We start from the raw sequence: 23,728 nt of genomic DNA, 5'->3' as shown, positions 1-23,728 counted from the left end.
TGTCCTTTAACGTTACTGTAATTTTAATTGAAAGTTTAAAAACAATTTTCAGGATTTTTTTTAATTTTGTGCAGTTTTCAAAACAAAGAACGTAAATTGACCACCAAAGGACATCATAAATGGTATCAATTCTACTGCAACAAATGCGCTTGAAAACGTGAAAATAAAAGATTGATGAGATAAATTGAAACTATGTGTTGTGTTTCTTATCTCGATACCAATTTGATTGATCCTTGTTCATGTCTGCAACGTCTGCAACGTGCCTGTTCCAAGTCGGTAGCTTGTAGTCCAGTGGTTGCCGTTTGTTGCTGTATATAGTATTTGTTTTTTTGTTTAGTTTTTTGTTCATAAATTAGGTCGTTAGTTTTCTAGTTTGAATTATTTTCAACTTGTCATGTGAGAGCCTTTTATAGCTTGATATGCAGTATGGGTTCTTTTCGTTGTTGAAGGCCGTAATGTGACCTATAGTTGCTATATTCTACGCCAGTTGGTCGCTTGCGGAAGGTTGTCTCAACGACAATATTACCACATTTTCCTTTTTTTTTCAAAATGTTTATTATTTAACTCCCTGCAAGATGCTTTATTAATAAATTTCAAATTCTCTGAGCATAGTAATATAACAACTCTAAGATTATTCATATATTTAATTTTGAAGAAGTTACTTTTTACATAACCAGTTTTTTTACATCTAATTTCCGATATCTTAATGTCTAGTTAGTTTCCACTTATTTTGAAACAAACAACCATTTTTTTAAAACCTTCTGATCATCATACGGGCAAACTTCATAGAATATCTGAAATCCTTTATCTTACATAGGAAAAATTGCAACATATGTTTTCATATGTTTAGGCCCAACATGAAAACATATGTTTTCGAACATATGAAAAACATATTGAAAACATATGAAAAACATATGTTTTTAAAATCATATGAAAAACATATGTTTTTCATACATGTAAACATATGGAAAACATATGTTTTTCATATGTTTTCATACCTGGCCTAAACATATGTTTTCATATGTTTGTCCTAAACATATGTTTTCATATGTTTGGCCCAAACATATGTTTTCATATGATTTTATCTTGGTCCTAAATATATATTTTTTATATGTTTTTAATTGTTCAAATGCATTTATTTTCTCATAGATTCTAAACATGGTTTGTATATATATATGTATTTTTTTTTTGAGGTAGGTTTTTTAGGGTTATGTTTTGATGTTTTAATATGTTTTTCTTTGTTATCTTTTTTTTTCTGTCAGGAACTCATTTTGAGTGTAAATACTTCATTGTGATGAGTTGCTGCTTTAAAAAATAAATAACCCAAAATAACAAACTCCACAGAAAATACATGGCAAAATCAAAAGCTCAAACAAATAAAAAAACAACTGTATACAGGCATTCTTTTATGCAGAAAAATAACAGTGCTCCATAATTTTTATATCAAGCAGAATTCTTTTTTTATTAACTTGTTGTCTCTTCTATTTTCATATTTTTTTCTCTTTTGCATACCACATTTCTATTGTCTAGTATATTCTATTTTGGTTTGTTTGTCTCTTTGACATACCCCATTTCTATTGTCTATATTCTATTTTCATATGTTAGTCTCTTTGACATACCCCATTTCTATTGTCTATATTCTATTTTCATATGTTTGTCTCTTTGGCATACCCCATTTCTTTTGTCTGTATTCTATTTTTAATATTTTTGTCTCTTTGTCATACCCAAATTCTATTGTCTCTATTCTATTTTCATATGTTTGTCTCTTTGATATACCCTATTTCTAATGTCTATATTCTATTTTCATGTTAGTCTCTTTCACATACCCCAATTTTATTGTCTATATTCTATTTTCATATGTGTGTCTCTTTGACATACTCCATTTCTATTGTCTATATTCTATTTTTATATGTGTGTCTCTTTGACATACTCCATTTCTATTGTCTATATTCTATTTTCATATGTGTGTCTCTTTGACATACTCCATTTCTATTGTCTATATTCTATTTTCATATGTCATTATGTGTGTCTCTTTGACATACTCCATTTCTATTTCCCTATGATGTATGTGATATTTCTATTGCTATATCACCATACACAGATATTTAATTGTCTTCACTGCTGGCTGTTACTGGTGCATGTGTACGCAGCTACTTTTTTGGAAATATCCTGTATGATTAAGAAAGACAACTAAATTGACTTTCAGTTCAATATTGTATTAATCTAAAATTAATATTCTTTGGTTCTGTTTCTTTACTTTTCAGTTCCTGCAAGTAAAAATAAAAGAACAGAGTTTCAATGTCCACCTAGTCGTACATTTTTTTATCTATCAAGGGCCAATATTAAAAAAAAAAAACATGTTTTTTTGTTCTCAAAAATATTTATAAATAAAAAATTTGCTTGGGAGAAAAAAAATTCTTTTTCTTGTATACTAAATATTTCAAACCGACCTTCAAGGGCATTACTATAATAGTATACTACATGTATAAGTTTAATAAAAAAAATGAGAGCATTTACGAGGCCATTTTCCATAAATTTATTATTTCCAAGGGGCATGACTCTTGAAAAAAGTTGATCGGCCAAATTTATAAAACTTGACTAGGATTATGCTGATATTAACCTATAGAATAAGTTTTAAAAAATCTGGCAAGAATTGTACCTGCAAGACATATATAAACACCTTACAATCATTCCATAAACATAAAGTAGTTCACCTATACTTTTAATATCTAAAAAAAAGACCAAATCAAGAGAAATTTAATACTTACCAATGAACCATGAAAATAAGGTTAAGGTCAGATGAAGCCTGCAAGGTAAATGTAAAGTTAAACATAAACACCTTACAATTTCAATCTACAATCATTCCAGAAACCAAATATAGTTCACCTTTACCTTATAGTATCTGGAAAACAGACTAAGCAAGAAAAAAATATCCAATGAACCATGAAGATGAGGTCAAGTTCAGGTGATTACTGTCAGACCCATTGGTGGCCTTTGGCTGTTTTCTGCTCTTTGGTAGGGTTGTTGTCTCTTTGACACATTCCCCATTTCCATTCTCAATTTTAGATCAGTACACCTTACAAACATTCCATACACCAAATATAATTGACTGAATGCTTATAGTATCCAAAAATTAGACCAAAACATAAAGACTTATTACTGAACCATTAAAATGAGGTCAAGGCCAGATTACAACTACCAGTTGGACATCTACACCTTACAATAATTCCATACACCAAATATAATTGACTGAATGCTTATAGTATCCAAAAATTAGACCAAAATATAAAAACTTATTACTGAACCATTAAAATGAGGTCAAGGCCAGATTACAACTACCAGTTGGACATCTACACCTTACAATAATTCCATACACCAAATATAGTAGACTTATTGCTTATAATACCTGAGATATTGAATTGACCACGAAAACTTTCTGACAGAGTAGACAGACACTAGGACCTTGCAAGGTACCCACATACTAAGTAAATATAAATATCCTATTACCATGAATACTATAAATAATATTAATAAGAGAGAAATTATGAGAGAAATTAACATTACAAAAAACCTTTATTTTTTCAAGTAATCACTGAACCATGAAAATGAGTTCAAGGACAATGGACAGTTGACTGACAGAAACTTCATAACATACATATGCATCTATATACATTGTACATAGTATGAAGCATCCGTGTCTTCCACCATCCCTATGTCGAGCTTTCTGCAACGGAAGTCGCAAGCTCATCAAAAAAACTAAGCCCATTTATTAGTTGAAATACGGAAAAATGAAAAAGAATATTTTCAAAATTTTGCCTTGGATACTGTAGATTGGTCATTAAGAGGCTTCGAATATTCTGTCTCAATTTCACAAAATCCCATGTCTGTTTGACAAAGTTATCAATGTTAAAAAAAAATTTAACCACAGACTGAACCTAAATTTTAGGACAGCTACGCCGCCTCTGGCAGAATCTAGGATCACTGTCTCGCTTTCGTGAAATAAATTTGCATGCTTGACAAAAAGCAGAACATGTATTTCAGATATTGAAATTCTAAGCAATTATAAATACTTATATACTGTTATGGTCCTACACATTCTTGTGTGTTCAATATTTTGGCATTACACAGTCATGCTTTCTTAGACTGTTTGAAATGACAAATGTTTTGTTGTTACATTAATTGATTAAATCTGTTGAATGTGAATTGATAGATATTTTAGTTTGGGAAAACATAATTTTTGCATCTTTTATTATTTTGTTATTTCTTTTTAAGTGCTTGTTGATGAGTCCAGCCCTTTCTGGCTGATTCTGACATTTGGTTCTTATGTTGGGTGTTGTCTGCCATACTGTGTGTAGTTTTATTTTTTTCATTGGTTCACATTTTTTCATCCTTATACAAGTTATAGCCATAATAGGTTACTTTATGGTATGGATTTTGATAATTGTTTATGGCTGTACAGTGACCAGCAAATGTTAACATCTTCGTCCTTTGGTTTTTTAATTGATAGTTGTCACATTGAGAATCATACATGTACCTCATCTCCTTATACATGTTATATCTATATGCTGGTTCATAAAAAAAACTTAAAGGGAAATTATTAAATTGTTATACATTCCTATAATGCAAAAACAATAATTGATTGAATTTTCTTGCTTATTTTAATGTTCAGTGGCAAATATTTTATGTATATTCAAGACGAGAACAACTTTTAAATATACAATTCATAATATAAGCAAATGCTATAATTATTTGAACTTCTGACATCTCATGCACGTGTGTGTGGAGCAGAAGAAGGAGAGCAGGATAAGGATTTCATGATGCATACTTGACATCAGAAAGACATAAATAAACAACAGTATACATGCCATAACATGTACAATTACACTTGAAAAAGTTTTAAATAGATAACATTAAATTATTTAAATTAACTGCAATTCTACAGATGAACTTACTTTGATACCAGTTCTTTTTGCCGGACATCCGCATCTACATGTACACCAGTGATTCTAATACTGCACTTTCCTTTCATTTGGTAACCATGGTAATAAGCTAAAATTGTAAATCTTAATTTAATCCAGAACTCCAGACCAAAACTAGATCATTTTTGTAGATGAAGTATGAACTGATGCTCAGAGTCACTAATTTATAGAATCATGTGCAAAACAGTGTAGCCGACACCATTGATTGGCGCGCTGAAATATCCCATTGACTGGGTCAGATTAGGTGATTATTCGTCTGTAACGCCCACAACTATCGACGTATTTATTATAAACATTTAAACTGGGGGGTTGCCAAAGGGTCTCAGTATATATACGAACTAAAGTGCACAGTATATTATATACATATTTTATTTGCGATCATAAAATGTACGAAGTCGTCCATTACTATGTTAATTGGGTCGATTAAAAAAAAAGCTGAATATGTTTCTGTTGCCAAGGGTTTTTCACAATTATAGTAGTTAGCAGATCATCAAACTATACATTTTATACTGAACTGCGGCCAAGCTTAGCGAAAGGTCGTGCAACATAATCAGTCAAACAAACTTTATTAGATTAACTCGTTAAGGAACGATCGTTTTCATTGGTCAATTCAAACCTTCGACCTCACACCTGCGAAAATAGAACACGCGTACTATAAAGCTGAATGGACTGATCAGTATTCACGTAGCCGGTCAAGGTCGTTAAAAACTTCCATCGTCATATTCACGTACATGACTGTGTTCTTGATTATCCCATGGCAATTCTAGCTTTTATACATGTGCATGTAAAATTTTAAACTTTAATCTAAATTACAGTCACGTCGAAATATTTAATTCAACTGTCTCCTCTCAATTGGTTCTGGATTAAGGGAGCTACCATTTTATTTTGATTTGGGGTGGGGGACTTGGATGAAACATTTTGTCCGGCATTTTTTTTAGTTGTTATCTCTGTCCTGTCTTTCTATTTTTCAGTCTGTTAGGTCCTGACTATATTTATTAGTTTATCCTGATTTTTTTTACATAAATCGTCGTCCTGCCTTTTTTTTGTCTAGTTGCTCACCCTGTCTTATCTTTTATTCAATGGACTTGATGAATTAAAGTTGTACTTGAAATGAAACCGTACTTAACTACAAAAATAACCAACTTATATACTAAAGATATTGCTCGATATTTATAGTAAATGGGTTTCGGTGTTATAAACTGTCATGTTCATTATTCATATTCTTTCATAAGTTTTAGGATAGTGTTATTTTTTTTCTGATTTAGTTAACTTGATTTTGAAAAAAAAATCCCGAAATTCTAAGTAAATTCAGAACATGTAACCAGCCATGCTTTGTTTAGAGAAAAAATGGAGATGGCAAACCATGGCACAGTGGAAGGAAATGTACTTTATAAACTCCAGCGATATACTTTCTTAATTTATAATTAACTGTTTTGCTATCCTCGGTTGAAAATTATATATTGTAAATATTTAAATAGTTGCATAGAAAACAATCAGTTTTAAACAGTGTGGTTATTCACTTAATGTATTGATAAAAGGTGACTCCATTTTTGTACATACTTTTACGGTAGTCATCCTTAATTTCTTAATATTTCGTTTATAAGCTTATCATACATGTATTTCATTTTAATACGCACGCATGCCACACGTTACTTTGGCGGATAGTTAAACAATGTTATGCAAAGCTCTATTCTTACGGTATGAAATTAAAGGATAAATTTTCAACCAATTAAAATCGAAAACAGTACATTTATATAGTTCCTTATAAACTACGACATTTCTCACAAGTATTTATTTATTTTTTAGTTCCACACATGCAAAAATAAAATCTTCGCCGATGAAACATTTCAAACCTTTTTACACCAACATGCCTTCACTGAATTCATTTGAATTTCGTGGTGACCATGATAGTACATTGCATAGTACATCTATATTCACGTGCACACATGATACGATCTTTCGGGGACAATTTGCTCGTTTATGACACGTCATTTCTGAATGACCAAACGCTTAGCTACTTTATTTTCGTTTTATAGAATGAAAACAATAAAAGAGGAATGTGCAACCCATCATAAATTTGAAATGGATCAGTATTATGAGATCCTTATTATAAGTAACTACGACATTGTCAGGATAATAACCTAGTGTCAATATGAAAGAAATTAAAGTGGTTCATACATTCATCCGTATAAAAGCGGCACATGTATTTTATTTTATCCTTATATTTTTCATAGTGCGGTACAAGTGCTGCATGCATAAAGAATATTACTTAACACAAATTATTAGTATAATATTTCGACCCCACTATTTGAAATTCACAAAATACTTATTTAATTATTTCGACCAAAAATCATTGTTTTTTACGTTCGTAGTAACGTAGTACATTCCATTGTCGGTCACCTGTGTCAATTCACGTGCACACTACAATTGTTGTTGTATTTAAATCTTTCGGCCAATGAAATGAGACGTTACAAGTTGTTTGTTTGTGATACGCCAGAATGTTATCAATGAATTATCAATCGCTAAACTTGACTGCATTTCAGTGTACCTATTCAAAAACGTAAATGCAAATTTCACAAGGCTTGATCCAAATAGCCTTTTTACTGTCTAATAACTTGCAAGTACGAAAAAGACAGGAAAGAAGTATATTTTGTCTATATGTTTTGTGTTTGCACACTTTTTAAAGTTGATCATGCATTCGTTCTATAATAAAATTTTGACCAGATAAAAGTTAAAAGATGACATAATTGGACAACCGCAATTATTAAATCGCTTTGACGTCCGAAAAAAAGATAATAATCAACACATCCATTGTAACTTTTAAAGCCAGTTAAATCCTTTTTGTAAGAACGTCCGATATCATAAAAATTCATTATCAAAACATAACAAAAACACAAGTAAAGAACGTTTAAGTATTCAATATAAATCAAAACACAAAGGTTATTCCTGATTAGTTTTTCGAATTATTTTATTTAGGCGTTGAAACCCTTTGGTGACCCCACAGTTTAAATGTCTATAATAAATACGTCGTGAGTTGTGGGCGTTACAGACGAACGTTCACCTAATCTGACCCAGTCAATGGGATATTTTAGCGCGCCAATCAATGGTCTCGGCTACACTGTTTTGCACATGATTCTATTATTACTTTTGATTGAATGGAAAAAATGTGTAAGCAAACAACAAAAAGATCAACAGCATATTAATAATATATGTATAGCCTTCTTATGTAATTCATACCATAGGTCTATATCAGCATGGTCTTTTAGTTTTATGAGTTAGAAAATAACTGCTGATCAAATATGTTTACAGTAGTTATACCTCTTGGAAATAGATATTGTAAGAAAAATTGCATTGCAAGCAATCCCACACATGTCTTCATTTCTTTTAGATTATTTATAATTTATGAAAAAGGTTAAAAGAACATACATATTTTTTGCTTTTTGACAGCAAATTTTATATATCCATCAATTGGCGAGGTACATTGAAGCGCTATCTTTTATTAAATGCATGAAGTATGGATGGTAACACAAATGACAACATTTTATGTTCATGAGTTAATATTGCCTTGTCTGAAAATAGTATACGTGAAGTACTAACATTGAACTATGGTAACGTTGTAACCCAAATGCTGTAGTGAATAATGTTATTGTATAGATTTCATAGCTACAACGACGATTAAACGTACATTGCAATCATAAGTATTTATTGAGATTCCACAACATGCCTACAAATTGTGTATTTAAACAATTTTGCCTATGTAACAGGAAATCAAGATTTAATAGACATCAAGAGTTAATGCCTAAATGTTTTTTTTTTAAACTGTAGACAGCAGAATAGATGATTTTATATTAGAAAAAATTCATACTATACTAATTTATCCAAGACATTACTGGTATATAATAAACCTTTGGTATACATTAATATTATATGAATGAACTTTAGACATAGAAGTATGTCTTCTCTGTATGAAATCCTGTTAGTTGATTTCAAATGTTGATATTATAATGACAATGCTTAAACATCCAAAGTCACACACCATCCATGACTTGACAAAGTTTCAAAATCAATAGACCATGACTGAGGGGCTGGGCAAAAAAAAAACAAGGGATATGAAATGTGCTAGTACTCTGACATATACAAATGCATACCAAATATCAAAGATTTATCATTATTGGTTCACTCAAACTGACCTAATCAGAAACTTTTCACATTTAAGTTTAGTAAAAATATCAAAGTCAATCAACCATGACTGAGGGATTTGGACCATATAATCTCAATGGAAATGAGAAGTGGATATCCTACTTCTACTGTAAAAAATATTATTGACTTATTTAACCATAACTCGGCCATAAGTTATTGTTTGGTTCCTCTTAAACTGACCTAATCTCAATTTTTAACAAATTGTTTATGACTTCGCCTCTGTTAAAAACAGCATGCCCAAGACTCACTTTCATGACTGTTGTTGCAAGACAAAAAAAGAACAAGCAATGAAGTGTTAATAGAGCTTCCAACGCTATTTTCTATAAAATTGACCTGTAAAAAAAAATAATTTGTCACTGCTTATAGAAATAGCCCACAACAAGAATCAAAACTTTCAACTCTATCATGTCTATGACCTCAAAACTTGCAACATGTATACAGAGTCTGACAACAACAAAATATTTAAACAAAGTTATCCTCTTCATTACATACCTCTCATCACAAAATTATTAATTGACTACTGCTCCTTTTATGCACAAAAATCAATATGACAATCTATGAATCCATTATATAATCTAGAAAGCAATGCCTCAAATGAATTCTGTTCTGTTGCTTAGATTCTTCTACTTCTTGAAGTACATGTACATGTACAAAATGTACTTTCATTGAAAATGCTAAAAGAAATAATGTATAACATGTTCAAATGTATAATAAAATGAAGTTACAATATATCTGCCAAATTGCTTTAAATATTTTTATATGGCAAAATTGGCTTATTTTGATCTTTTAAAACAAGAGCAACAGATCTACAAAAATGTAGACTTGCCCTGAAAAAAAATTAACTATATCAAAAGTATTAAATTATTTGAATGTTCTAATCCATCTTATGCATGTTATGTTTATTAAATCCATAGTCATGACCGTTGTATGAAGTGATGAATCAAAGTGGTTAAATCTGCTTTTGTACAGATCTGATGTCAGATGAGTTGAGCAGTTTCACACCACTATCCCAGGTTAGGGAGCTACCATTTGATTTTATAGGGGGGAGGGGGTAGGATGAAAAATTTTGTCCTGCATTTTTATTTTTCCACTCTATTCAGTCCTGTTTTTTTTTTTATTTATAGTTTATCCTGACAATTTTTTTACATCAATTGTCATCCTGCTTTTTTTTTTGGCAAAGTGTCTCATCCTGTCTTTTTTTCAAATTTCATCCTAGCCCCACCTCCCCCCACATAAAAAACAAATTATAGCTCCCTTAAGGGGAGGGTTTGGCACCAACAAACTAGTCTGACTCCACCACATCCTGTATGTGCCTGTCCCAAGTCAGGAGCCTGTAATTCAGCGGTTCAAGTTGTCGTTTATTCACTTTGTTGCTGTATATCATATTTGTTTATTTGTTCCTTGTTTTGTTTATAAATCATTATCAGTCTGTTAGTTTCCTCATTTGCATGGTTTTACATTTGTCATTTCCATTAAATGTCTTTTATAGCTGACTTTGTGGTATAGGCTTTGTTCATTGTTGAAGTCATCTTGTATCATAACTTATACTTGTTAACTTCTATGTCATTTGATCTCTGGTGGAGAATTGGACCCTTAATTCTCATTGGCAATCTTACCACATCTTCTTATTTTTATATTCACATTTAAGTAGATGTAAAGTAGACCATTCATCATGTTCATGCACTCGACTAGGGTCCACATCTTATAATATAATGTACAAGGTGATAAGACCTGCCGCTGTAATAGCCTGGGTCATATTTTTCAGCTTAAAAATATGTGAATAGGTGTGGAAAACTATCAGAAGTATAGTACATGTATGATAAGGCTGAGAATTACTAGATGTTTATTGTTATCAGTCAGGGGACTTATTGAAATAAGTGATTTTTAAATCACTTATTTAAGTAGCAAAATCGAAGTTTTGTCACAAATTGTGATTTTGTAGTTTTACCAAAATTTTAAACACATAGGTTTAGATAATATCTTTTCATTAGTAAAATTGAAAAAAATGAACTTTTTGCTTGTTTTAAGCAGAAAGGTTTATGACTTTGATGTAATCATTTAGCTGCAAATTCTATTTTAGCTGAAAAAATACTATAAAAATGGCTTTACATAATGAACTGATACTTTCTTAACAGATTTTTCCCAGCAGTGGAAGTATTTTTCCTGTAAAATTCAAGGCTTCATCTTATAGATTATGTAACAAAATTCTACTGTTCGCGATCAAAATTTCACTGTTCGGGGGTGTTGAAATTAGTGGGGGTTATTAAAATAATGATACTTAAAGAAGTGATTTTTTGGAAGGAAATTGAGGTATGATACTTAAACAAGTGATTTTTATGTCATTATCCTAGATTTAGTACAAGGTCATCACCTAGCTGACATGACCCGGTCATCCTATCAACACAGATGTTGGTTCTGATAATTTTAGCAACATAATTAGTCCTTGGATCATTAGTATTCTATATTTAAAGTAACAATAAAATTAAATCACTTAGTCTAGTGATTAATTTGTACTACTTAAATAGGTGATTATTAAAGAAAGACAACTCTTACTTCCATCCTTTATGGACATAATGTTACTTGAATCAGTGATTTAGAAAATCACCTATTTAAGTAAGTCCCCTGACTGGTTATAGTACTCAGTAATAGTAGTCTCAGACTCAGGATAATTAAGGCTTATTGTACTTGTCATATGCAAAGCCCTGTAATTTTCTTAGTTGCAAGTCTCGTTTTGCCTTAAGTTAACATAAAATAAGGAATTTGAGCCTCAGATTTGAGCTTTAATCAAATGTGATGATTTTCTCAGTAATGCCGGAATGTGATTCTTGTCCGCTCCTGTATGTCCTGGAATCATGTGCACTCATAATTAAAATTGGGAAAAGGTTACATGTACAATATTACCTACGCGATGTTTGAAAAGGTATATACATTTTTTAAATCTAAATTATATGAAAAGGGGGGAGTAATTGCTCCCCAGGGGCACCCCTATCTATTAAGTGTAAAATAGCTATTAATTCATAATTGCTAGAGAGATAATAAAGTCGTCTACACAGTTTCATGGTTTATATGATGCCCCCCCCCCCCCCCCACCTTTTTCCAAGTTTGTCTTATTGTCTAAAGGGTTTACAAATTATATGGTTATATGGGATGTATTTGTGTCTAAATCTTGTAATATCCTCATTATGACATATAAATAGATAATGAAACGGATTACCCAATGCAATTATATTTATATTACAATATCGTTCTCAGGTTCACAATATCTACAGTCAAATAGTTTTTCGTGAAAAATAAACTTAGTGAAAGCACACACATCTTCCTGCTTTAATCCAATAATTAAACAAAATGTGCATAATAATATTTACCTTTCGTTGCGCTTTTAGGGTAAGTAAAATTATCCATCAAAACAAAAACACTTTGCATGTTTGACTTTCGTTGCGTTGACTTTCGTTTCATAAATTTTCTATGTTTCGTTCCCCGGTTTCTTCTAGTTAATCGACAAGTTACCCATTTCAATTTATCTGTTTATAATAAATTTTTGATTCGCCAGTTCGAAAAACCAAAGTTCCTTGTATCATCTATCTCTGTCCATTCTTAAAAACTTTTAAAAAGACAGCAGCAGATGATCGCGTGAGCGTCCATGGATTTTGCGTCATAGTATAAAAAACGGTAACGGTGAAAAGATTTCCGGGTTTTCGTTTTCGACGTACCATGCAAGCTTTCGTACATTTACGTATATTTGAGGGTCTGGAATCAAGATGGGGGTTTAAGAATAGAAAATAATGACATAAAGTGTAAAAAATAAAGAACAGATAGCAAAAAAAAAGCAGAAATATAGAATAAAGAATAATAGAGAATAATGGGATTATTAATAAAAAAAAAGAATTGAGAATAAAGAACAATCTAAATAAAGAATATTTATTCATATTATTATTTAATATTTATAACTCATTCACTTATTTTACATTCTGTTCAATTCAAAATTAGATAGCTCTGCTGTGGGGGTGACACTGACAGGACTGACCTGCTTTCATCATCATGATCATGTGGGATTTCGTGGGAAGAGTAGAAAGTGAACTTTCCTGTTTGAGAAATACGCTATATAGATAATAAATGAAAAATGTATGTGATAATTAAATGACAAATTTTGACATTTTCTCAAAACATTTTTTTTAATGTCCTTTAAAACATATGAAAACATATGAAAATCATATGTTTTTCATATGTTTACAAACATATGTAAACATATTTTATAAAACATATGAAAACATATGTTTGCTTCCATATGTTTTCATATGTTTCAAATCATATGTAAACATATGTTTGTAAACATATGTTTTTCATATGTTTGGGACAAACATATGAAAAACATATGAAAATCATATGTTTTTCATATGTTTTGAAAACATATGAAAAACATATGTTGCAATTTTTCCTGTGAATAATAGGTCTCGTGGTAAACGCAAAAACCGTAATCAACGTATTAAACATCGTATAAATTATACACTTGCTGATCTGTTATCTATAATAAAAAATAATGGTAGACATCAAGTATTATGCAAACTGGGTCATATAGCAGTAAGTAAATTATATGCTATATTTCTGGAGTGTGATAAAATTTCCCTTTTTAGCCCGTTGTATGAATACACCCGTATTATTACAGCCTTTTGTCATCACAGGCTGTTTCCTACATGTAGTATCGATAAACCTGAAAATCATAAACGGCATTTTCTTAATTTAAAATATATAAATTGAGGTATTGATTTTATTAACTTTATATATTCAATGACTTTATCATCAATAGCCAAATACCTCCATATTTTGATAATATAGAACCACCTATTATTTCGTATTCTTATAAAAAAAAAACAGCAGAAGTTTGATTTTTAATTATACGTCAGTTACATCAGACGTCAATATAGAAAATAATGTTCCTTCCACTTGAGACTGTGAAACATCTAGTTTTAGATATGTTTCCTATGGTCATGTCATTACAGGAGACCTTAACATCGTCGAAGACCGTGAGGTCAAAACTTTTCTTAAAAAAGGACCTAAATATCGTCCTTCATCTATAATAGATTGGAAACAGTGTCGTCAGGTCATTAAAGACGCTCTGTCTGCCTACTATAAAAATTGGTGTAAACGTGAAAAATCTGATAAAAAATCTCTCGACAGTTATTTGAATAGAATTATGAATACTGTTGATATTCGTATATCTCATTTTGAAAACAGTTCTGAAATTAATAATAGGGTCCATGATATACCCATTTCTAGAATAAAAAATAAACTCCAAGGACTCGCAAAGCGGTTTGTGTTCGTACCGGCAGACAAAGCAGCCAATAATGTAGTGGTGGTGTGACGCATATACTACAAGGAAGTCCTCCAAAACGAAATTATCAATTCTTCTACATTCAGGTCCGTACGCTCCACAGAGAGTCAAATTGTAAACAAGCATATCACTGCCACTACCCAGCTTAAAGCCTCTTCCGAACATTTGAAAGTCCCTAGGTACTGGTTACCTAAATTACACAAACAACCATTTAAATTCCGTTTCCTCTCCGCATCTAGTAAGTGTTCTACTACTAATCTATCAGTGCTTCTAACTACCTCCCTTACTACTATCAAAGAACTTGTTGTTAACTTTTGTAACAAAGTTTATGAAAGTAATGGTATCAATTATTTTTGGAGTGTTTAAAATTCTTTAGAGGTTTTAGATAAAATACATGCTTTTGGTGATCCTTTTAATTCTGTTGACAGTAATGATTTTTCTACACTACACTTCCACACAATCTTATCAAGAAAAAGTTTTCATATTTAATAAAATGATCTTTTAAAAAAATCTCTTTGCAGATTTATTTGCTGTAACTCGTTTAAAGCCTTTTTCTGTAACGAAAAAGGAAAGTATGCTAGATACACTTACTGGAAATGTAAAGATATAATTGAAGCTTTAAATTTTCTCCTGGAAAACATATGTGTACGTAAAGTGTATCGACAAGTAGTAGGCATTCCTATGGGCACTAACTGCACCCCTTTAATAGCAGATTTATTCCTGTATTGCTATGAATCTCAGTTTATGACCAAACTCAGTAAAGACACGCCATTGTTACATTTGGTTGATACATTCAACAATACCTACCGTTATCTTGATGATACTTTTTCGTTAAATAATCCAGAGTTCTCTCAATATGCTACCCAAAGGAACTTACTTTAAATAAATCTTACATAAACAGCAGTAGTTGTCCTTTTCTAGATTTAGACATTTCAATTTCTAAAGGAAAATTCCATACTAAAATTTACGACAAAAGAGACGATTTTTCATTCCCTATTGTTAATTTTCCTTTTTTAGACGGCGATGTTCCTTTGGCTCCATCATAGGGTGTTTATATATCCCAACTCGTTCTTTATGCCCGTGTGTGTAGTGTGTGTCATAAATTTTAACGAACGTAATCAATGCATCACTGGTAAATTATTAAGTCAGGGATTTCGTTACTATAAATTACTTAAACCTTTCACTAAATTCTTTCATAGCTACAAAAATTTGGCTGTACCTTTAGAAAACTTATTAAAAACGGTATATCACATCCTAAATTTTACGGTAATATTGTACTAAAAGCGCGGAAATCACTATGTGATCCGTGTAAACTCATCGAACCTTTAAACAAATTTATTAGTAAATTATCTCTGCGTTACCGGATATCAATTTTTCATGTCTGTCAGGGGCTGCCACTTGGCCATCAGTCTCAACCCTTAACAGTTTAAAGAATTAGTACCCTCTTGAATATCATTTTTAGTGGTAAACGCTCTGTTTTCTGTACTTCTTTGGATTTGTTTTGGTTTTCTACAGTATTTTATATAATGGCCTTCTTCGTTGCAATTAAAACATCTAGTTGTTCTTGTTTTGGTTCTGTTGTCTCTACTATACTGTTGGTTTACATCAGGTTTGTAATATTTTGATATCTCTTTCTGAATTATCTGAATGGGTGATTGACTGGGTGATGGAATCTTTCATCCCTCTTTCAAATTGAGTAAGTCTCTCCTCGGTGACATATTTCTTCCCGCCAACTTACCTGATTTCTACATCGTCTTCAAATTCATCTGAATCAATAGTATCTTCTGTAATAAGCTGACGTATGTTTCTGTCCCTATTCCCTCTTTTGTATGTTTCATATAGGATCAACTGGTGAATAGCCTCAGTTTATTAGTTATCCTCTTTGTCAATAATTATATTGCAATGCTCTGGTCAGTTAGACCTTTTAGCATGTACTCGACACTCAATGTACTGTGAGTGGCTGCATCGATAGTAGGAAATGACCGTCTGACCAGCATTTCTACTCATGAATGCTCTCTTTGCCTTGTTTTCTTAATGTGTGCAACTCCTATACGTCTCGGGATATCTCTGGTCACCAAATCCATTCGACATAGCTGCACACAACCCAAAGAAGGATCTTTTGGTCTCCGGTGAGAGGTAGGAGGCATAAACAATTGCCTTCTCTTTAAGTGCTGTTACTAGTTCAATGGCTTTGGTATCAGTATCCCATCTATTGATCTCTGTAATCAACTCGAATTGCATAAAATAGGCATTCCAAGGATCCCTGTCGTTTTAAAATGGCACTCTGGTTCTTCTCCCATTATCTTGTTTCGAGTTTTCAAAATTATGTAGGCCACTATGCTGGTGCTGTGATCTGCTATACTGTTGCCTAGGCAAACAAGTTTAGTACTGTTGAGTTGTTTGGATACTGCAACTAGTTTGGACGTTGCTGTATCTCAGGCATTGTTGAATTAGTGTGGGAGTATGTTGGACGTTGCTGGGTCTCTGGGAATGTTGTACCTGTGTAGACATTCTGGTGTAATAATGCAGTTGGTTGCGGAACACTTGCATGACGATTTTGACTACTGATTTCATAGTCAGGTCCAATTTGAGGGAAATATTAAGCATTGTTCTTCATCTGAAGGTTTTCATTTCTTTATGCCTCTAATTCTTGTCTCAACTTTTTCATTTCCTCACTCTCACATGATTTTGCTCTTGCCATAGTCGCTATAGCCTTATCACTCCTATTTTGAGTTTGGAAAGGGAATGGGTTTGTGCTTACTTCCATTTTGAATATTATCCCCTTGTAAATTCAGACTGAAATTGCCCAAAGAACTAGCATTTTGTTCAAACTGTTGAGTAATCTCCCTTTCTGTATTATTCCCAGTACTAAGAAACGGCTTGGAGCTTGTAAATATCGCCCCTTGATTTAATCTATTAGCTTGATTTGAGTCAAATAATTATGAGAAGTGGAATCCCCAAATGAGCAGGTATCAATATGTGTAGATACACCAGACCAAGAGGGAATGATTGAACTTGTTAATGTAGTAATTCCCCTACCAAGTTACCAAGTGAATTGGACCCCTGTGTGGTATACGAGATCTATCTCTTAAATTATACATTTTACTGTTTAAATATATACTAGGGTGAAGATTTTCAATGGAAAATTCAACTTGGATTGAATTTTATCCTTGTTGATTTTGTACTTATTTCAGAATGATTCAACTTTGATTTATATCTATCCTTGTTAAAATGTAGAACTTTCCTTAGCCTTACTATTAAATCAACGTGGATTTATATTAATCCTTGTTGAATGCACTTATAAAGGGCTCAAATTATCTAAACTTGGACAGTAAAGTTATCCTTATTGTTAGATAAAACTTTGTGAAATAGACTATAGATGTTCAACTTTGACCTTGTTGAAAAATACTATTTAACATTTAACTATGACTAAGATTACTGTCAAAGTTAGTTTGTGAAATGAACTATATAGTTTACAACTTTGAAATGGACTATACATTTTTCAACTTTGACCCTATTGACAAATTACTATTTAATTTAATAATCAACCTGGATTCATTTTTATCCTTGCTGAAAATAGACTCCTAATTTTAAAACTCAACTTGGATTAAAATTTATCCTTGCTGAAAGTAGACTCCCAAACTTAAAACTCAATTTGGATTGAAATTTATCCTGGTTGAATAAGGTATTATCTTTTATTATATATCAACTTGGATTATATTTTATCCTTATTGAATATTTGACTTATCAAATTTTCTAGTTTAAAACTCAATTTGGCTAAAATTTATCCTTGTTGACGTATACTTATTTACTATTTAATAATCAACTTGGATTTATATTTATCATTGTTGATGTATATTTTTAATTTACTATATTTTTTTTCTCCAACTTGGATTAAAGATTATCCTTAACTACTTAAATATATACTATAAGCTAAAGTAATCTCACCAACTGTACTTTTCTTTCCTTTCAGGTTTTGTTGAAGTGTCCTATGTTTATATGTTGAGTTTTTTTTATGTGTAACCAAATATTATAAAATATGGAAAGTAACAATTTCAAAATATTTTTACTTATGTAAGTGTGTGCCAAGTAAATTGTCATGTAGATTCTTAAAACTTTCTTAAAAAAAAATTAGTTACGCTGCTACCAATGTTATAATTGTTGCCTTTAATTGAATCAATGAATACTACATTTGGCTTTGTCAGTATTTTCTTACTAACAATAACTAAACTACTATCTTCAAGAAATAGAAATTATATTATAATTAAATGAATACAATGAATAAAAGTACAATATATTTAACGGTTTTTTGTAATTTTTGTGCATGAAGTATTTACCTTATAAGTATCTGTCAAGCTCAGTCCAAATTAAAATCATAATCATGTTTACAATGGGAAATACCCTATTTATAAGCCGAATCACACAATAACGTTGCGTGCAAGAAAATAGTTCGTTAAAGTTCAAGGTTAATCATGTACATTACTGTCAGTAAGTACATACCTATTGGATTATATAGAAAGCAAGCACGATTTCATACGTCTTGACACCGATTTAGCAATATAAAGCATGTAAATATCAGTAACTAAAGAAATGTAGGATTAATAACTAGCTAGAAAAAAAGATGTTATTCGAATGCCACATGTTGGCGACATTTCGTAACGCTAAATCGACAACAGTCAATTTTGCCGGGAACGACGTTACGTTAACACAAAGGTAATACCGCGTTTATCAACGTTTACAACAGTTTATATAGAATATCTAAGTAGGTATTGTTGACGGTTTCATTTGGGAATTTCATCATGTTTAAAAATATACTATAATTAATGACAATAAAGAGCAAAGGGCTACATTTAAACCCCCGTTTGAATATCACTCACTTGGCCATATACTTTATCTCCAACGCCAAAACAATTATGATTGTGATTCGATTACCTAAAAGGGGATTTATAACGACAACAATCGCAAAAGTTGAACTCAGATTTGTGACAATACCATGTCATTTAATTGAAAAATTACTGTTTAATACAATTATGTATAAGTTGAGAAAAAAGAGTAGACTATTTGAATGTGACAATCTGGATTCCTTTTTGTCTGACAGTAAAATCCAATGATAAGAGCGACGTCCTTTTGGCGTTTCGCACAATATGAACATGCAACCACGTCTGATTTGAATTGATAAATAAAGGACATCTATGTTATTTTATGGTTTATGGAGAACATGGGAGACACTCCATTGCGTTATATGCTAAACTAGGATTTGTTAAGTTGTCGCCTTCTTAAAAACACAAATGAGGGTAAAGTATTCAGTATACTTTATAAATTATTATATATTTATTATTACAATAATGCCATAGCAAATACATGGATGTTATTTATTTAGAAATTATTCGATGATTGTGGCATGTCAAATGTATGGCATGGCCATTATTATTTTATTTAAAAATGAATAAAATTAAGTATTGAAGAAAAGATCATTTTTTACAAGAGAGGATCCTTGAAAAGTCTGTCTTTCAAAATTTACAAGACTTTTAGACTGAATTCAAATTTCAAAAGTATTTACCGCTTCTGCCTTTTTTATACTTTGTGTAAATTTAGATGTGAAAATCATCGTTTGCCAGCGCAGACGGGAATTGGACAACCTATACCGAGATTGAAAAGGTTATGTCACCACTATGGATCTTTAGGAATTAGCGATGGATTTCATTACATTATATCATGCAATTTTTGCATCAAAGATAGAGAAAAATAATACCACATTATTCATGTTATTTTACCGTCCAAAAATGCTAACATTATTATAATGACAATTGTATTATTTTTCTGAAAATGTTGTTGAACTAGAAGTCACTGTGTAGATTTATATGATATATATCAGTGAAAGTCTGTCTTCCTTGTTAGAGTTCCATACTTTTATATTGTTATTTATTTTAGGAATGACTGTAATATTTTTTTCTGTCTATGTAAAAATAACATAAAAAATATGGTGTACACTGAATAACTTGCGTAGCGGGTTATTTAAAACCGTGTACCACATTTATTAGGTTATTTCGAATATGAAAAAAAAATGAAACAGTCATTCCTGATAACTTAATTCTAAATTCCATTTTTAAGGAGAAAAACATAAAACAAAACGTTGATGACGTCACGGTCACGGTCACTTGACAAAATTATGTCTATGAGCTGACAGACAAAACACTTTCAGCCAATAAGAAGACGTGTTACAACCAACATTAAACTATTTTTACATATGAAAAACAAAAACGTATCATATATGCACTGGTATGTCTCTGTAGCTATGTACTTGTTTATGAGAATAGAAAATTCATTCATTCATACACTATAATATTCCTGTTTAAAAACACTGGCCATCCAATGTAAATTTTGATGTGAAATTTATCCCAGACCGGTAACAAAGTAAAGTATATCAGTAAAGTATATAAATTTCAACCATGTAATACTATAGAAATATATGTTTTGTGTAAATTCAACGAAAATGAAGAATTCTTATTATTCTTATTAAAATTAGGCTTCGTATACGCTTCAATTGGGCATATAATTTGTAAAAATCTGGATATTAAGTTGACATAACGTATTTGTTTGTAGTTGCTATTTGGATTCTGAATAATAATTTTTTTTTTCGTGAGTTTCCTCGTGAGTTTCCTCGGGGTTCTGAGTTAGAATTGTTTTGTTAATAAATGCGTCCTTGATTCTGAACTATGACTTATTCAATTCATGCCTTATTTCAGGATTCCGAACTTTGGTTTGTTTAGATTGAGTATTTCCCTCCGGACTGGGACATATAATTACCCACATTCGTGTATTTCCCTCCGGATTGGAACATATAATTTATTTTCAATCGTTTTTTTTTACCTTTATTGCAATCAGTTATGCTATTTTCGTAGATCTTGGATTACACTAATTTTTATAATTTCTAAGATAATTGGCAGAACTAAAAAAAAAAGCCATCAAATGTCACTTAAGGGTAATATCTCCTTTATGAATTTTTAAATGTTACAGCCATTGTGCATTTTTGTCGCTCTTGCACAGCTGACAATTTTTGCTTTCTACAGTTTCTACCTATCTTTTATATTTTCAAGAACTTTTTCAAAATAATTAAAAAAGTATGTTTTAATGGCACTCATGATGATCGGTTGAAGTGGACCGAAGCGGTCTAGTTACATGTATTAGAGTTATTTCCCTTTTTTGTATTTGTTGGTTTCATTCATAAACGGTAAATCATAGAGTCTTTTGATGTGAGGTCCTTGGTCCCAAAAGCAGGATAATGAGACCAAGGTCAAAGGTCAAGGTCATGTTCTAAATATCACAACTCCTCACAAACCGTAAAAGTAAACGCAACGCCAGTACATTTGGATCGGAGTACTTAAGTGATTTTTTTATAGAAGTGTCCCTCCCCCTTAAATATCTAAATAAGCTGAATGGTAGGATAACTTCTTAATCATACATTTTATAAACCTGGGTCTTTTGATTTGTATTATAAAAAAGTGAAAGAAATTGTTTAAATGGCACTCATGATGATCGGTTGAATTTGACCGAGGCGGTCCAGCTACATGTAATAGCGTTACTTCCTTTTTGTTGTATTTGTTTGTGTAATTCATGAATGTCGTCATTCACCTCAAAAGCTAACCAAACCTTTAAACAGGCTTATCCAGAAGGAACATAGTTACGATACTGTTGTCAGGTTATTACAGATGGTCGGGTTGTTGTCTCTTTGGCACATTCCCCATTTCCATTCTCAATTTTATATTAAAAACCTTGGTCTTTTGATTTGAGATCGATACCCTTTGATCTTGGAATTGAGGTGCAGGTTAAAGGTCAATTTGAAGTTATAGATTTAACCTTTTCTATAACTTTATTCTGGTACATGATAAAGTTTGTTTAGCATTAAGCTGGTCGACATATGACCGTCATTAATGTCAACCGGAAGTGACCATGTCTCAATTATTTCAAGCAAACGCATATCGAACCAATGTGTAAATCATAAACCATAAATCTTAAGTGACCAAGAGTTGATTCCTGGTCTATAGACAGGAAACTGAGGCCAAGGTCATGTTCCTAATTTTGAACTTTGTTTAAAAACTCCTCAGAAACCGCAAAAGTAACCGACATAAGGTTTTTGTCAAAATGTATGTTACTATAAACATAACGCCAATCCGTTGCGTTGAAGCGCTTTGATGACTCTCTTCAGAAGTTTTCGTCACTTAAATATTTAAAATAAGCTGCTTTGAAGGATAAGGTCTTAACCATTCACATTAGAGACTCGGATGTTTTGAAATGAGATCCTTGACCTTGTTATTGAGGTAAAGTTCAATAGCCAATTTGACGTTCAAGAATATGACCATGGTTCTTATTGTTATTCCACATTTAAAAAGAGTAAGACAAAAAACAAAATGGAACTAAATGTAAAGAACAGTAGGGCGAAGAATTGGTACTTTTACTATTATTAGTAGTTTAAACCTATTTGAGAACATTTTGTAGGAGTTAATGCGCTTTTGCTACTTAAAGTGATGATTTATTTGTTAGCTTCATACTGATAAATGATACCTCCATGGGGTCTTTTGCCTAAGGTTCAGAGAAAAAGGTCAACAGAAAGTGACCTGATGTAAACTCGAATTAGCCATTTTTGCATTAGTTTCATGCAATATCACTTGAAAACCATATATTTTCGGAATCACTATAAAGTAAACAATCATACGACATCAGAAATAAAATAGTGTAAACGTGAAGTAGCAATTTCTTTCCTTTATTTTAAGCAAAATATCATAGAAACCATAATTTTTTGGAATCAGTGTTATGTAAGTTATCATCTGACACACGTGAAGTGACTTTTTATAACCTAAAACATCAAAATAAAATTGAGAATGGAAATGGGGAATGTGTCGAAGAGACAACAACCCGACCATAGAGCAGACAACAGCCGAAGGCCACCAATGGGTCTTCAATGCAGCGAGAAACTCCCGCACCCGGAAGCGTCCTTCAGCTGGCCCCTAAACAAATATGTATACTAGTTAAGTGATAATGGACGTCATACTAAACTCCAAATTATACACAAGAAACTAAAATTAAAAATGATACAAGACTAACAAAGGCCAGAGGCTCCTGACTTGGGACAGGCGCAAAAATGCGGCGGGATTAAACATGATTTTTGAGATCTCAACCCTCCCCTATACCTCTAGCCAATGTAGAAAAAACAAACGTACAA

At 31.6% G+C, this 23,728-nt stretch overlaps 1 long non-coding RNA gene across 2 annotated transcripts; it reads right to left on the bottom strand.

Moving 5' to 3' along the window:
- Positions 1 to 1,553: 1,553 nt before the first annotated feature.
- On the bottom strand, positions 1,554 to 18,875 carry LOC127700273 (uncharacterized). Of its 2 annotated transcripts, none has more exons than XR_007981518.1 (4): positions 18,846 to 18,875; positions 9,672 to 9,853; positions 4,953 to 5,049; positions 1,554 to 2,267 (listed from the first exon to the last, which is right to left on the bottom strand). It is a non-coding gene; the product is annotated as an uncharacterized LOC127700273 (long non-coding RNA). The 2 variants fall into 2 exon arrangements; XR_007981517.1 differs by lacking the exon at positions 18,846 to 18,875 and adding an exon at positions 12,545 to 12,968.
- Positions 18,876 to 23,728: the final 4,853 nt, after the last annotated feature.

The sequence above is a fragment of the Mytilus californianus genome, unplaced genomic scaffold, assembly GCF_021869535.1.
Source record: "Mytilus californianus isolate M0D057914Y unplaced genomic scaffold, xbMytCali1.0.p SCAF_5, whole genome shotgun sequence".
Classification (NCBI taxonomy): Eukaryota; Metazoa; Mollusca; class Bivalvia; order Mytilida; family Mytilidae; genus Mytilus; species Mytilus californianus.
Note: the sequence above shows the minus strand (reverse complement) of the source record. Positions and strands in the feature narration are given on the sequence as shown.